At 35.7% G+C, this 14,834-nt stretch overlaps 1 long non-coding RNA gene across 1 annotated transcript; it reads right to left on the bottom strand.

Moving 5' to 3' along the window:
* Positions 1 to 374: 374 nt before the first annotated feature.
* On the bottom strand, positions 375 to 12,415 carry LOC311427581. The gene is made up of 4 exons (XR_014687440.1): positions 12,331 to 12,415; positions 9,400 to 9,448; positions 7,701 to 7,826; positions 375 to 1,646 (listed from the first exon to the last, which is right to left on the bottom strand). It is a non-coding gene; the product is annotated as an uncharacterized lncRNA (long non-coding RNA).
* Positions 12,416 to 14,834: the final 2,419 nt, after the last annotated feature.

Genomic DNA, 14,834 nt, shown 5'->3' with positions numbered 1-14,834 from the left:
TGAATTTGACCATACAATGAATATGAATTCAATAAATTCAGTACTATGTATGAAAAACAATGAATTCAGCTTGTTTAGTGCTTTGGCTAACTTATTTATTTATTTATTTATTTATTTTTAGCTTAAAGAAATAGCTCTACAGACAAACCTCAGATCTTTGCACACAGACTAAGGCAACATGAATGCACAGGCCACAGTAGAGTTACCCTTCTCTTGTAGGAATAAATACATAGAGGACTGCAAAAAGACTGTGTTTGTTAAGCATGTCAGGTCTGGAATACATCAGAAAGTAGTTGCTAGAACTTTACCATTTGTTCAGTCTTAAATTTCTCAAAGTTAAAAAAAAAAAAAGAAAAGAAAAAAAAAAGCCAGAAGTCAAAACTAAACCTCAAAATCCTAAAGAAATGAACTCTCAGACAGCTGAAGCAGCTCAAGTTGTGTTTTAATTCTGCAGAATATTATTTCCTAATAGCTTTATTCCCCCCTCCCCTCCCCATTTACATATCTTATACATGTGATGTAGAAACAATTCCTTCAAAAAATATAGTTTGAGTAAGTGTTAACTGTATAGAACTGGAAAGATTTCTGTTTCCACATCACATGCATTTCCCCTGTTTGAAGTATGATGACAGTGAAATTTTTTGGAAGAGAAAAAAGATTTCTTTCAGATTTCTCCCTCTTAGAGGATTGCTAAAAACACCACCATATATAGAGCAAAATGCAACACTCATGTCTTTCCGAGGAGAATAATAAAATAACAGAAATTTTTCACAATGAATAAACCATCTGCAGGTGAAGAAAAATAGGAAGCATTTTGGCCTCAGGAAATAAGGTTATTCTCCAAGAATAGATAAAATAGACAAAATATTGTTATCTCAATATGATTAGATTCATGCTGTTTTAGAACAACCAGCATTAGATAAACTTAGTGTTTTCAAAACCTTTGAGAGGACTTTGCTCATTGGTGCAGAAATTCCTAAATTTCTTATAAACAGGTTAGGCCTGGCTTCATTATAGTACAATTTTTGTACAGTTCATTTCATCTGCAGGATTGTAATGCACTGTATTCACAAAAATTGCCCCCCTGAGCATGTCCATTTCACTGCTTAGCACATGCTGTATGTTGCAGGTTTGAAAACAGACTGTATCCACCCTTCAATGGGCTACCCCAAATACGATGAGGGAAGATCACTCTAATTCTTCTATTGCTAGGACTAATAGGATCAGAATGGCACTAATAACAGCAAATGTAATTTTCCTGATCTGGCTGTACTGACAACTGTAGCACTTTAACAGGCTCATGGTTTTTTACTGATGATAAAACGCCAAACCTCAGTTTTGATTGTATTCCCCAATACACCTGAAGCAAAATGTTCTGTCTTCACTGACTTTTAAAAACTAACCCAGTTTAAGTCCCCACTGTGGATCAGAATTGACTGATAAAAAGTGGCACAAATTAGGACTCAATCTCCATAGATACATGGTAATATGTAATTGAAAGAGGTAATTTCTTTAGCTAGTGTAGTAATTTCCAAGGCAAATATATGTCGGTAGCTTCAGAGAATCCCAAAGATACTCAAAACTGCAGTTATTGTAGGGCATCCCAAAGAAGTCTTGACAAGCAGAGTAAGTCAAGGTCAACTATTCTGAAAAATGAAAAGATTATAATATGACACTGTAATATTGCAAGTGTTGTACTCGCAAATTGAATGGATATTAACATTTCTGCAGCAGCAACAGTCAAACAGGCCAAAGATAACATGGAAAACAGTGATAAAGAGTGGAAAATGGCCTATCTGCTTAGGTCCCACACCCAGATTATAACAACAGTAGTTGCAGAACTTGCATGTCTTGCTTCTTTTTGACTACCAGGCTTGAGCTATTGTACATGAAAAAGGAAAAGCTGATAATGAAAATTAGAAATTCTTCATACCTCACTTTCTGTTTGTGGTTAGATCAAGCTAATATTAAAGGCAGAATTGATATATCTGAATCTTTATAGAAAATGCTACAGCTTAATAAGGTGAGCTCCTTTTTTAGCTGAATTCCTGTTATCACACTTGCAGGTCTGGATGTGAAATGACAGTGCCATTATTGTTATCATTGTTCTTTATCTGCTGAAGGACATTTGAGCTAAAGCAGTGCAAAACTCCTCTGACAAATTCCAAAACCATGGTTAAGACACCTAACTTCAGATCTACTTAAAAAGTGAAAGTTACTGCTACTCTTGTTGGTAGGTTTCTCTGATGCTTAATCTTCTTAACACTTTCTAGGAATATTAGAATTTTTCTGGATAGATTTTTCTCTAATGAGCAATATTTCTCTGCAAACAGTCCTTGTGATGTCTTATTTCTTACTGTTGTCTTCTGAAATAGAAATAAACCACAAAATTCTTTGTACTACTGCATGATTTTTTTTTTTTTTTCCATGCTCTGGGTAACCTTGCTCCAATTCCATACTTCTTTGTTAGCTAATCCAAGGCTTGACACCATTTGATTCCAACCCCTCCCACCCTTATTTTTTCTTTACCAAATAACTCTTGTTCATACCTTCTGCCTTGTTTCCCAGTCAGTTCTTGCTCCTTTGCCCAGGTCCCATTGGTGAATTGCCATGCTCCTTCAGCACTTCAGCCACTATATTCTCATTTGCTTTTGTTCACATTCATTTGTACAAATGTATTGAATTAATGGCTATACATCACAGTTTACTCGAAGTTATGATTTACTGTTTCTTGTCATCAAATTCCTAACTGTCATCATCAAAATGCAATGGTGTTCAAAGAAAACAAAAGTGTATTGAAAAGTTGCTAATTGCAGTTTTCAGCTTTGCCGCTTTGCCAATAAAATAGGTTTCCTCTCAAGGGTGGTCTTGAAAAATGATCTTTGTAAGCAATAGGTTTTTTTTTGTTTGTTTGTTTCCCAGCTCCTATAAGAAATGTGCTTGTTTCATGCTTAGAAGAACATAAGCACAAATAATCTCTTATTCTGTATACACCATATACTCTAGCTTGAATTCTCTTTAAGAGAATCTTGTCTGAAAAAGAAGGTATTTCAAAATAGTCATTAGAATAATAATAATGGATTTGCTTTAATCTTCACAGTCTTTTTGTTTGCTGTGAGCACTTGTAAAAAAGCTATTTGGTCTTCAAAACCATTCCAAGAAAAGGCCAGTATCATGCAAAATTTATTCAGATGTATTAGTGCAGATGCTTGAAACTAATGTCTGCAAAGTTATCATAAAATCCCTTTGATCTCCCTACTACTGTTGTTACAAATTTGGGTTCTCCACTGCAAGAGGAAAAATAATGCCCTCTGGTTTGTGATCTAAAAGAAGCAAGTGGTCTGTGAACTTGAAATGTGTAACAGGGAGTTACTGTACTTTCATGAATACTGAATAAATACATGTAAATAAAGAAAAGGAATAGTGGTGTAGTGCTGTAGTGTTCAGTAGTTCAGGTTAAAGAAGGGAGATGTATGTATAGCAAATGTTATATGATACGATAGTTTGTATAAAAAACATACTTTTCTTCTCCATGATTCTTGGTGCATCTTGAGCCTTCTCTCTTCCCTAAGTAATCCTCTTTCTCTGACCTCAAGTCACATCTACACCTAGTCCTGAATGAGGTGAATTAAGAAGTCAGATCCTGCTATTTTTAAAAGTTATATTTGCCAAAATGAACTTTTATGATCAAATAACAGCATTTGTCAAAGACAAAGTAATTTAATAGAAAATTCTCACGAGAAAGATCTTTTTGAGGACCACATGGATCAATCTTCATTCAACTTTTCCTGGTACTTGGTGTGGAAAACTGGGCTCTGGTTTTGCATTTATAATGCTGAAATAATGTATTTTATGTGACACACACAGATCCTGAAGTTACCACGCTGAACACATTCAAAGCAAATGATGTTTTTTGTCTTTTCCATTAGGACTCAGTGAAAATTGGAAGACCAGACCAAGTAACCTTTAGTTACTTGTTACTCTTGTGGAGTGGATTTTGCTGTCTATCTATGGGAACAGCTTGAATGCTGCAGAGAATATGCTGTGGAGTCAAGGAAGTCTGTGGGCAGCTGTTTGGAAAAGGGGAAGTGAAGTCCTTTTACTGCTTGATCTTCCTTCTCTTCTTCAAACAAATCTGGGAGTTGCACTGCATTTTAGCCTGCTCTCAAATCTCTTCAATAAAGAGGAAAGTTTTCAAAAGAAAATTAACCCAGCCCCATAATAATGAAATTTAACCATCGCTTCACTTAACTTTGTGTATATCAAGACTGTATTTTTTAATAGCCCCGATACTGAGCTTTTCATTTGCATTTTCTGAATTATTTCAGTATGGTCTAGAAAAAATGACACTAATTTTATTATATACCTTCATATTTTTATCAAAACAAAGTGCATTTTATACCTCAAAATAAGTGCCAAGAGACATTGTTATGTTCCAACAGGCAGGTGAGGAAAATCTCTGATTTTCATCAGAGATAATTCCAAAAATGTGAGCTTTAAAATAACCGAAACAGCTGTGTCCCGTGAGGGTTTGAATACTTCCAAGTATTGAAATTCCACAGCCACCTCATCTGATTTATTTTGTTGCCTTGTTAGAATTATTTCTTAAAAAAATATTGTCTTTATCTCATTAGAATTATTCCTAAAAGGTAAAGTCACTTGTACATACCGCTTATATTCTGGATGTAGTTATTGAATAAAATGATTTGTTCACATCAAGAAATGTCAGATTATAAAAAGAATGGCAGAGATCACATTCCAAATTTTAATAACGTTTATTCTTGATAAAATAATTTGAAAACTGTAAGACGCCCTTTGCTTTTCTACTCCTGCAAAAATGCTTTTATCTATAAACATGAAGAAGAAGATCAGTTTTCACTGTGGTAATTTCTGTTGTTACAGAATTCTGCTCAAGTAATACATTTAATAATACATCTATTTCCAATTCATTCAGACCATTAGATCTTTTTTTTCTTCCCCCCCCCCCCTTCCTCTTATCTTCATATCTACATATTACTTCTCTTATCTACATATTACTTCATATTTTTTCTCACTTTAAACCCAAGCCTCTCTGATATTTTCAAATCTCTCCATAGCAACACACTGCCTTCATTTTGATGTTTATCCTTTAGTATCCTGTCTACACAAGCTTTGTTTTAATTTCAGAGGTTTGTTCACAGTCCAACACTCTCAAAACAGTTTCCCATTTAATCTTTATTTTTCTCCCACTCATTCATTCTTGTAAGCATTTCCAGAAGACTACTTATTGTTCAAAAAAACTTCAGTTATGTTCCAAGTATTATAGCAGTTAATGTTTCAGAATTTTATTTGTTGATGTTTATCTGAGCACCTGAATGAATTTGCATAAACTATAAGATGTTCCTTTTGTAATTATGTTGCACAAGTATTCTTGCTAAATAAATCAGCAAAGGAACATTTTCTGAATCAGTGAATTTACAGAAGATGTGCACTAAGTTTCAGAATTTTTAATTCTTAGATATACCAGGATGCTCAAACACTATTGGAATACTTCATGATTCTAAATAGACTAAACAGACTGCCTGGGAAGAACTCTATTGGGAAGCCTTGCAAGAACAACTATGTCTGCAAATCCTAGAAATCATGATAATCCTAGAAAACATGATAGTCACTCCTGGTAGTGAAAGAATTAATGGAGATATTACACCCAGTGATCAGACCCAGTCAGCATGGGTTTGTGAAAGGCAGGTCCTGCCTGACTAACCTGATCTCCTTCTCTGACAAGATGACCCTCTTAGAGGAAGATTGAAAGGCTGTGATATTATTGGACATCATCAAGGAATTTGATGCTGTTTCCCATAGACTTCTCCTGGAGAAACTGGCTGCTCATGGCTCAAACAGATGTACTGTTGGGTAAAAAAATGTCTAGATGGCCAGTCCCAAAGGGTTGTTATAAATGGAATTAAATCCAGTTGGCAGCCAGTTACAAGTGGCATTTCTCAGGGCTCAGTATTGGGGCCAGTTTTGTTTAGTATCTCTATCAATGACATTAATGTGTGGCTTGAGTGCACCCTCAGTAAGTTTGAAGATCATGCCAAGTTGTGTAGGAGTGTTGACCATCTTGAGAGTAGGAAGACTTTGCAGAGCAATCTGGATAGGCTGGATTGACAAGTCACATCCAGTCACATGACATTCAGCAAGGCTACATGCTAAGTGCTGCACTTGGGTCGTAACAACCTCATGCAGCATTATAGGCTGGGGAAAGAATGGCTGTAAAGTTGCCTTGCATAAAAATGCCTGGGGGTGCTGGTTTACAGCCAACTGAATATGAGCCAGCAGTGTGCTCAGGTGTTCAAGAAGGTCAATGGCATCCTGGCCTGCATCAGAAATAGTGTGGCCAGCAGGACTAGGGAAGTGAATGTCTGCAGCTCTGGTGAGACTGCATCTTGAGTACCATGTCTGGTTTTGGGTCTCTCGCTACAAGAAGGATACTGAGTTGATAGAACACATTCAGGGAAGAGTAAAGAAGCTGTTAAAAGAAAACAAGACATATAAGTGTGGCTGATGGAACTGTGGAAGCCTAGAGAAAAGGAGGCTCAGGGGAGCTTATTGGTCTCCACAACTACCTCAAGGGAGGTTGCCGTGGGGTGGGGGTTGGTCTCTTCTCCCAAGCAGCAAGCAATAGGACAAGAGGAAATGGCATCAAGTTGCACCAAGGGAGGAGTAGGTTGGGTATTAGGAAAGATTTATATTTTGCTTTCAGGTGTTTGGAAGTATTGGAATGGGCTGCCCATGGGAGTGGTTGAATCATTGTCTGCGGAGGTCTTCAAAAGATGTGTAGATGTGGTGCTTAGGGACATGGTTTAGTGGGAGACTTGGCAGTGTTAGGTTAAAGGCTAGACTTGATGGTCTTGCAGGTCTTTTCCAACCTAAATGATTCTATGACTCTATGATTTACTGTATGCAGTAACAGGTCAGAATATGATGTTCTGGAGGTAGAATGCAAGACTTACCCTACCAATAATTATTTTGTATGTGTGTAAATATACATATATACATATAAACCTGTTTATATATAAATATAAACCTATGCATATTTATGCACAAAAAGTATTTTTGTTTGTTTGTTTTTGTTTATTTTTTTTTAATTATTTAGTACTTTTTTTGTGTATACTTTTGGTTTGGCAAGCTGTTTATAAGCAAGAGACCAGAGACTTTATGAGAAACGAGAGAGACTAAAAAGAGGAAAAAAAAAAAAAAAGTGGTTTTTTTTCCCCAACGCAAATTGTCATTCTTCAAGAAGTAATGATTCTGTGGGTGATTAATAGAAAACAAAACAAAACAAAGCAAAACAAAGAAGTTCTTTCCATACAATACCTTCAGAAAAGTTAGTTTTTAAATAGCAACAACAAATACATTAGAGATTCACTTTGCAAAAATGGAAGCATGTTCATTTCATGATCATTACACTACAGAAGTCTGGTTATGTATGCAAGTAATTAGAAAAAAAATATATTTTTGACAGATATTAGCAAATAACTTCTATGTAAAGGTCACATATGATGTTATAATTTCACTTTGTGTTGTATTGGTAGAAAACAGCTAACTAGTTCCTGTTGGTCTTCTCAGATTTCCTAGGCAAACCATTCTCAAGAGTGATGTTAGTTTTGTTTCAAGTTTTACCAGCTAAAATGAACTTTCAGAGAAAAGAAAAAACTCACCTGTGTTTGTTCTTGTAAAAGGACATCGAGGTGCTCGAGCAAGTCCAGAGAACAGCAACGAAGCTGGTGAGGGGTCTGGAGAACAAGTCTTATGAGAAGCAACTGAGGGAGCTGGGATTGTTCATCCTGGAGAAGAGAAGGCTCAGGGGTGACCTTATTGCACTCTACAGGTACCTTAAAGGAGGCTGTAGCAAGGTATGTGTAGGGGGGTTGTCACCTCATGCCTGGTGACACGGGGGGGAATGGGCTAAAGTTGCACCAGGGGAGGTTTAGGTTGGATATTAGGAAGAACTTTACAGAAAGGGTTGTTAGGCATTGGAATAGGCTGCCCAAGGAAGAGGTTCAGTCACCATCCCTGGAGATCTTTAAAAGATGGTTAGATGTAGAGCTCAGTGATATGTTTTAGTGGAGGACTTGTTAGTGTTAGGTCAGAGGTTGGACTAGGTGATCTTGGAGTTGTTGTCTCTTCCAACCTAGATGATTCTGTGATTCTACAAAGACAGAAGTGCAAATAGTACCAGCTCACTTCAAATCACTTGAGAGGGGTTAAGCTCTAATTAATGTTAACTTCCACTATAAGAATTTATCCTAGGTTTCTTAGTTCCACCTACTACCATCTACCTACTGCTAAAATGGGGGTGCTACTGTGAAGTATGATTTCATATTGTGGAGATGGTTTAAAATCCAGTGCCTGCATTGTTGTACATAAGCATAGCTATCTTGGTGTTCCAGGCTACTTATTGTGGTGACTCAGCTCCAAACTGAGAACTTCCAGAAACGAATGGAATGACTTTCCACACTCCCACTGTCATTTCTCACAGTTCAAAGTGGAACATGGGTTTAAGTAGTAGGGCTATCACTGAAATAAGTAAATGATGTTAATATACCCTTAATAATTGCCAAGTTCTCAGTATTTATTGTCAGTGTTTGATTCCAGACGGTATGTTGCATTAGACAGTGAGACCATTTTATTTTGAATTACTTATTAACATTTCTCAGGGGAAAATGCATGCACTGGAGAATCTTGTAAAGGGGTATGCAGGAAGAAGTTCAACTTTTTATATAAGTTGATTTATCTCACGTGCTACAGGATAACAACAGAAATAGGCCTGTATGCCAGAAGCCATAATTCCACTTGCCTTCATACAAATCACTTGCATCCTTGTCCCAGCTCAATCATAGCAGGAACCTGTGCTTTGCTCAAAGACATCTTGCTGCACTTATTTTTAATATTTTATTTTATTTTATTTTATTTTATTTTATTTTATTTTATTTTATTTTATTTTATTTTATTTTATTTTATTTTATTTTATTTTTTGTCTGTGTTTAGCATTCACTACAGCTGATAGATGCAGGTTGTCCATTTTCTGTTTTCTGTGGTGCTGACTGGAAAGAATACTTTTGTACAGTGAAACTTACATATAATGGGCAACCTGTCTGAAAGCATCAGTGATGCTCCAGTGTTGAAATGATTTCCGTGTCCCGTTGTCATTCTTATCAGCTATGAGTGACACATGGTTATATACCATTGCCTTAGACACCTTCAGTGTTTGTGCCTGTTTCCTGAGGAACTTAACAAAATGAGGAGATAACTAAGTAGACTGGAAATGTTAAGTCTTAGGGGCTTTTCTTGTGGAAGAGAGCAGAAACTCCTTCTGTGTTAAGGAAAAGTTAGTTAGTTACACGAGAGAATACTCACCAAATACAACAGGAATCTGCCTTGCTGGGGTCTGCGAAGATGGTTTTATCTAGAGAAAAAATATCTATGGGAAACACATACTACTCACCTTAATGCCTTATCTGACTTCTTTTCAAGTCCTGATGAAGGACTTTCTTTCTTTTAGTGACAGTCTCATAGATGTTGTCCAACATAGCTAATGATACTAAAAACCTAGAAACATAGTAGTCACCTGTTTGTAACCTAAGCACTCTTTCCTATGCCATGTACAATAACATGCTATCAACATAAGAAGTATAATAACTAAACCTTCTTCAGAAGTAGGATATAAGTAGCTGTTAGCTCCCTTGCCTAGGTAAGGAAGCTAAAGTGTATTCTTTGTAAAAACACTTTAAAGACAGAAACAAATATTAAATCTTGAAAACAATTTTAAAAAAAGCTTGGCATTTCCAAAACCATATCACATAACCATGATATGTATTTTTAGATATGTAATGCAAATTAATTTGTTGTACTTAACAGGTTTTTGAAATCTACTGCTCTTTTCCCTTCATTCTGCAATCAACATTTCCTTAACAATAAACTATAAAATATTTTCAATAGGAGCAAATAGTTCTTATGAAATATTTCTTTTGAAGTATTTGACAGTCAGATCATATACTTGATTTCATCTTTGGGGTTTTCTAGAGAACATTTTAGCTACCTCTATTTCAATCTGCTCTGACTGTCACAGATTTCCTGAACTTTCAGCTTGAGACAGTGAATTGGCATTCTGAAGATTAGCCTGCCTACAAGCATTTCATGTACCTGATCTTGATTCAGAATTACTTATTTAGGACTGCTGCATTAGCTAAAACTTGACAAGGAACTGTGGTGGAAGGTAGGCTTTTGACATGCTTTAGATTCTTATGGTAACGTACAGCAACAGTGAAAAACATTTAAGAAAACAGCATGTGCAATACATTTAATTTCAAAATATAAGGAACAAAGTGGATTAACCTGTGCTATTTCTAACAATATCTTGCAGGTTTGCAACAGTTTTTTGATTTCTAAAGCTGATGTCCTTTTATCCACTGTCCGTTATGTAATGCTTCTGGAAAATTCTGTTACTACATGAAAATAAGCACCAACACATTGCTTTCAGCAAATGGCCACTTAGAGTTATAGGAATTCCCTGAAACAAAAAACCTAGGGTATTTTCATAAGATAATGCAGACCATGAGAAAGCACATTGAGTTAGTGCAAGCAATGAATGTACTTATGCATTGATAGGGGCTAGGTGTCTCTGGATAAGTACACTACAAAATGAAAAATCAGAGGTTCTTGAAATATCAAGGGATTTGCAGGCAGGAAATAGAATTGCCCAGAAAGACATACTACTGCACTTGAACAATTTCCTGAAGACTTTAGAAATAATTTCATCTGCAAAGATCAAAGCAACATGTACTGGGTTATATACTAGCATTTGCATATATTTTGGTGATGGCTGAACTTGATTCTTGAACTTGAACTTGATTGATGCAGCATTCAAGTTAGCATAAATGCATCAGACGTGGTAATATCAGAGTGTGCTGGATACAGAGGGATTACATGCTGCATGCTGTTTGTTTTACCCTAAAGCTTAAATTCAAAGTGGTCTTCCAAAAGAACACCATGTAAATACGCAAGATAAAACTTAAGATATTTCCCAAACAGGAAAAGATTCCAGAGACTTTGAGAAGGAGCTTCAGCAAAAATTTCTGACTATTCAGCTTTCTGTACCTGACTGCCTTTAATGTCTGCAGCTGCTAACTATTGTGAAGGCTTCCCTCAACTGTGCAAGGATGGACAGGAGTCCATTTTGTCAAACAATTGTCAGTAGCATCACTTTTCTAACTACTGCTGGAGCAGTTTGTGATAAATGTGGTTCAAAACAATGAATTGTTAAAATGGAATTAAACAGCTATTGTCTTTATCCAGCTTTTGCAAGTGAAACAAAAGAGGAAAATATTAAAAGAATATTTTTCACCTCAGGGAGCATAGATTTTTCCTCTTGTAGCATTAGAGGTGTGAAGGCAACTCATCTAGCAGTAATTAACGTTAGGCAGCATTACAGGTGACAACTGAGTGAGGGGGGAGGAAAAAGCAGAGTAGAGCAGGTCATTCCTTGGGGTAGCTAATGACACATTCTAAAATAAATGTTTTATTTGTTAATTTTGTTTAATTATTTTATTTTATTTTATTTTATTTTATTTTATTTTATTTTATTTTATTTTATTTTATTTTATTTTATTTTATTTTATTTTATTTTATTTTATATTTTATTTTATTTTTTTGTATTTATTCTGAAAATACATATTTGTCTCAAGCTTAGGACAAAGCTGTGATAGAGGTCAAGAGACAGAGACGCAAATAAAATCCTGTACACACACTTCCAAAATCCTCCAAAATAATGATAGATCTGCTTGTGATCAGGGAAACACCAAAGTCTTTGCCAGTTTCAGACTCTTTCCTGATATGAGATAAGGTGATGTCCATAGGACCAAAACGCTTAAAGGAAAAAATTAGCTATGGAATAATTTTTCTCTATCAAAGCAAATGGAAATTCTGCATACCAGAGAGAAAAATGAGTTGTGGAAGATATCATCAATCAGACTCTGTTTATAGAATTTGATGAGGACCATTTTCATGGACATTTTCATGCCATTTTTTCTCTGCTCTCAGATTGGCATTACAAATATTTCCTAGTGTTTGCTACTAAAGGGAAATATATTATATATATATTTTTTTTTTTCAGAATGTTGTCCTATCAGTGCAATTTATGCTCACCATTTTCTTTTCCACTGCTAACCTAGACAAGGGCTTCATTACCTTTCTAAAACACTCATTCATATTGGGATGCCAATAGAGTACTTTCATGGAAATTTTCTCAGGATGAAATGAGGTCTACTGCACAGGACAAAAGAAGCATACCTCCTTGCTTGTGTGCCACTTCATAAGCAGTCTGGAGGTCACAGTCTTCACAACCAATTGGTAATATCACCCTTGGGGAAGTCTGGAGATAAAAGTCAGACAAGATAATCTGGGATGAGGGCTGCAGGCAGGACAGGAGTTTGTCTGATTTCTGATGCCATGTAACACAAGTTCACCACTATTTATTAAGCTACTCCTGTTCAGAAATAACATGATTGAAAAACTCACTTGAAAGGGAGTAAAGAAAACAAGCAGTTAGTAATGTTTATTTTGCATTTACAATGGCTGGAGAGCAGGCAAGTGGCCAGCAGTGGCAGGACAGCTGCTCAGTAGTATCTCTGAACTAGTCTGTCAATATTATCCATTGAATGAAATTTTGTCCTTCCAAGGAGTGCCTCTGACATAAAAGAGTCAGGTCCCCAGTCCTGAGCGTAACAAGTGGAGACAGTCTCTAAGCCTGAAATAACAGGTTTATCAATTTCATGGGAGGCAGCAAATATAAGACCATTCTCAGTGAAAACCTGAAAATGTTTCAGACTGTTAATGTCAAATCCTACAATGTCACTAATTTATGCAATGAAAAGAGGTAGGCAGAGCTGAGACTGTATGCTTGGTACCATTGTAACAAACCTGAAACTTCATTTACAGTCTGTCCTGACCACCTCTTGGGGCTGGCCCAGGGCAAACATGGTGGACATGCTCCTGCCAGGAACTAGGCCAGGAAAGAACCTTCCTCTCTGTTCAGGGGCCCATGTTCAAGACTGACAGATTTGTCAGCTAATGGAAGAATATGCAATTTCTGTGGTTTGCAAAAGAGAGATAGTGATAAACATTTCACAAATGAAGAAAATGTCTGTCTAATCTATTTTTTAATAGAGCTATGCTCTCAAAAGACAGTTAAGTACAATATGAGCACACAAAACAGTCAGAATTTGCTCAGTATTTTTGTACTACTGAGAAAGAGGCTTTCACTACCTAAAATTCCTTTAGATACAGAAGACCGAAGCACACCTTGGCAACATTGCCTTTTTCCATCTCAGTACTAAGTAAAACACTTCATTACACTGCTTTTGAACTGCTAAACCTACTGAGTGTGGCAATCCTAATGTACATTATCTTGCATAAGAAACAATCCACTTTTCAACATTTCATACTCATTGTACAGAAAGCACTAATTAACCACCTTAGTTATTGTCGTACACATTGTAGAAGAAATCTCAGGAAGTTTCATGCAAGAAAAAAATTAGGACAAGCCTAGCTCAGTTTAAAAATAAACTCCAGGACAAAGTTGTCACATACAAAAATTGAATTTTTTTTTTCTTTTCATTATTCATTTATTTATTTATTTTTATTTGACATGTTATACCAAATACATACATAGTTTTTGGAAAATCAAGTTACTTCATCATCTTGACAAACAAATTACTGAAAGACTCAATGATTGTCACTATACATACCAGACTACACCTATGTGAAACTTTGTTACTCAGCTGTGTCAGTCTTTCATTGTTTATCACTTGTGAAACTTCTTTGAAATACCGAGTAATGGTAGAATGGCATTGGCTTTTGTGTGTGTGTGTTTTGTTGTTGCTGTTGCTGTTTTTTGAACTATTTTAAGAATAACCTCAAAACCTACTTTGTATGAAATCAGAAACTGGATCAAATTGTGAGTCAGAAATATTAATAATATATGTAATTTAGTTCAGAATTTCAAGTATAAAGGTTCAAGTTATTAATTTAAAGTTTGAATGAATTTGAATTCCCTGGGTGAATGCCTACCTGTCTACCACTGCAAGGTGAAACACATGCTTGTATCATCACCCAAACTGTAAAACAGCTGTGCTCAAGTAGCCCACAGTATAACTATGCTACAAGTCCTCAAGCCTCAAGCCTTGTGCAAAGGTGGGAACAGCAGCTTTTGGATCTTTAGAGACTTAGACTTGTACATTCCTAGTTGAATTACAACTTCCATACATATGTAAACAGAAGATCTACTAAAGCTGCCCTGATCTTAATGAATGAAAAGTCTGTGGCTTAGTATGAGGACTATCATTTTCTGCCATTGACCTCTCATTCCCATGATCTTTTCCTGAATGCTCTTCAAAAGTCATTCCTTCAACACTGCAGAGTGAGGCAAAGCAAAGGGTATAATTAATCATGGCTTCCCTGACTTTTTAGTGTTACTGTCAACATATTTTTATATGATGCTTCAGGTTCCTGACATAAAATATTCTCTAATCTGTTAGCATGAGTTTATATGGTAAAGTTCACCAAATCTGTATTTGTTTTAGTAATGAAACTTCTATATGAACAGATTTTATTGCTTTCAAAGTAATTTTGGTAACAGAAAAATAAGTGTTTAGGGAAATATTATCTTTTTAGAAATAGCAAAATAATTGTTGTCACTAATTTAATTCCTTGCAACACTTTCAGAAAATAATAGAGTCTTTATGTTATTGTTTTTAATCAAACTGAAGTCCCATTTTAAAAAAATTTCAAATACG

Source organism: Aythya ferina (assembly GCF_964211825.1).
Source record: "Aythya ferina genome assembly, chromosome: Z".
NCBI classification, from domain to species: domain Eukaryota; kingdom Metazoa; phylum Chordata; class Aves; order Anseriformes; family Anatidae; genus Aythya; species Aythya ferina.
This window is presented reverse-complemented; position numbering and strand designations above follow the sequence as displayed.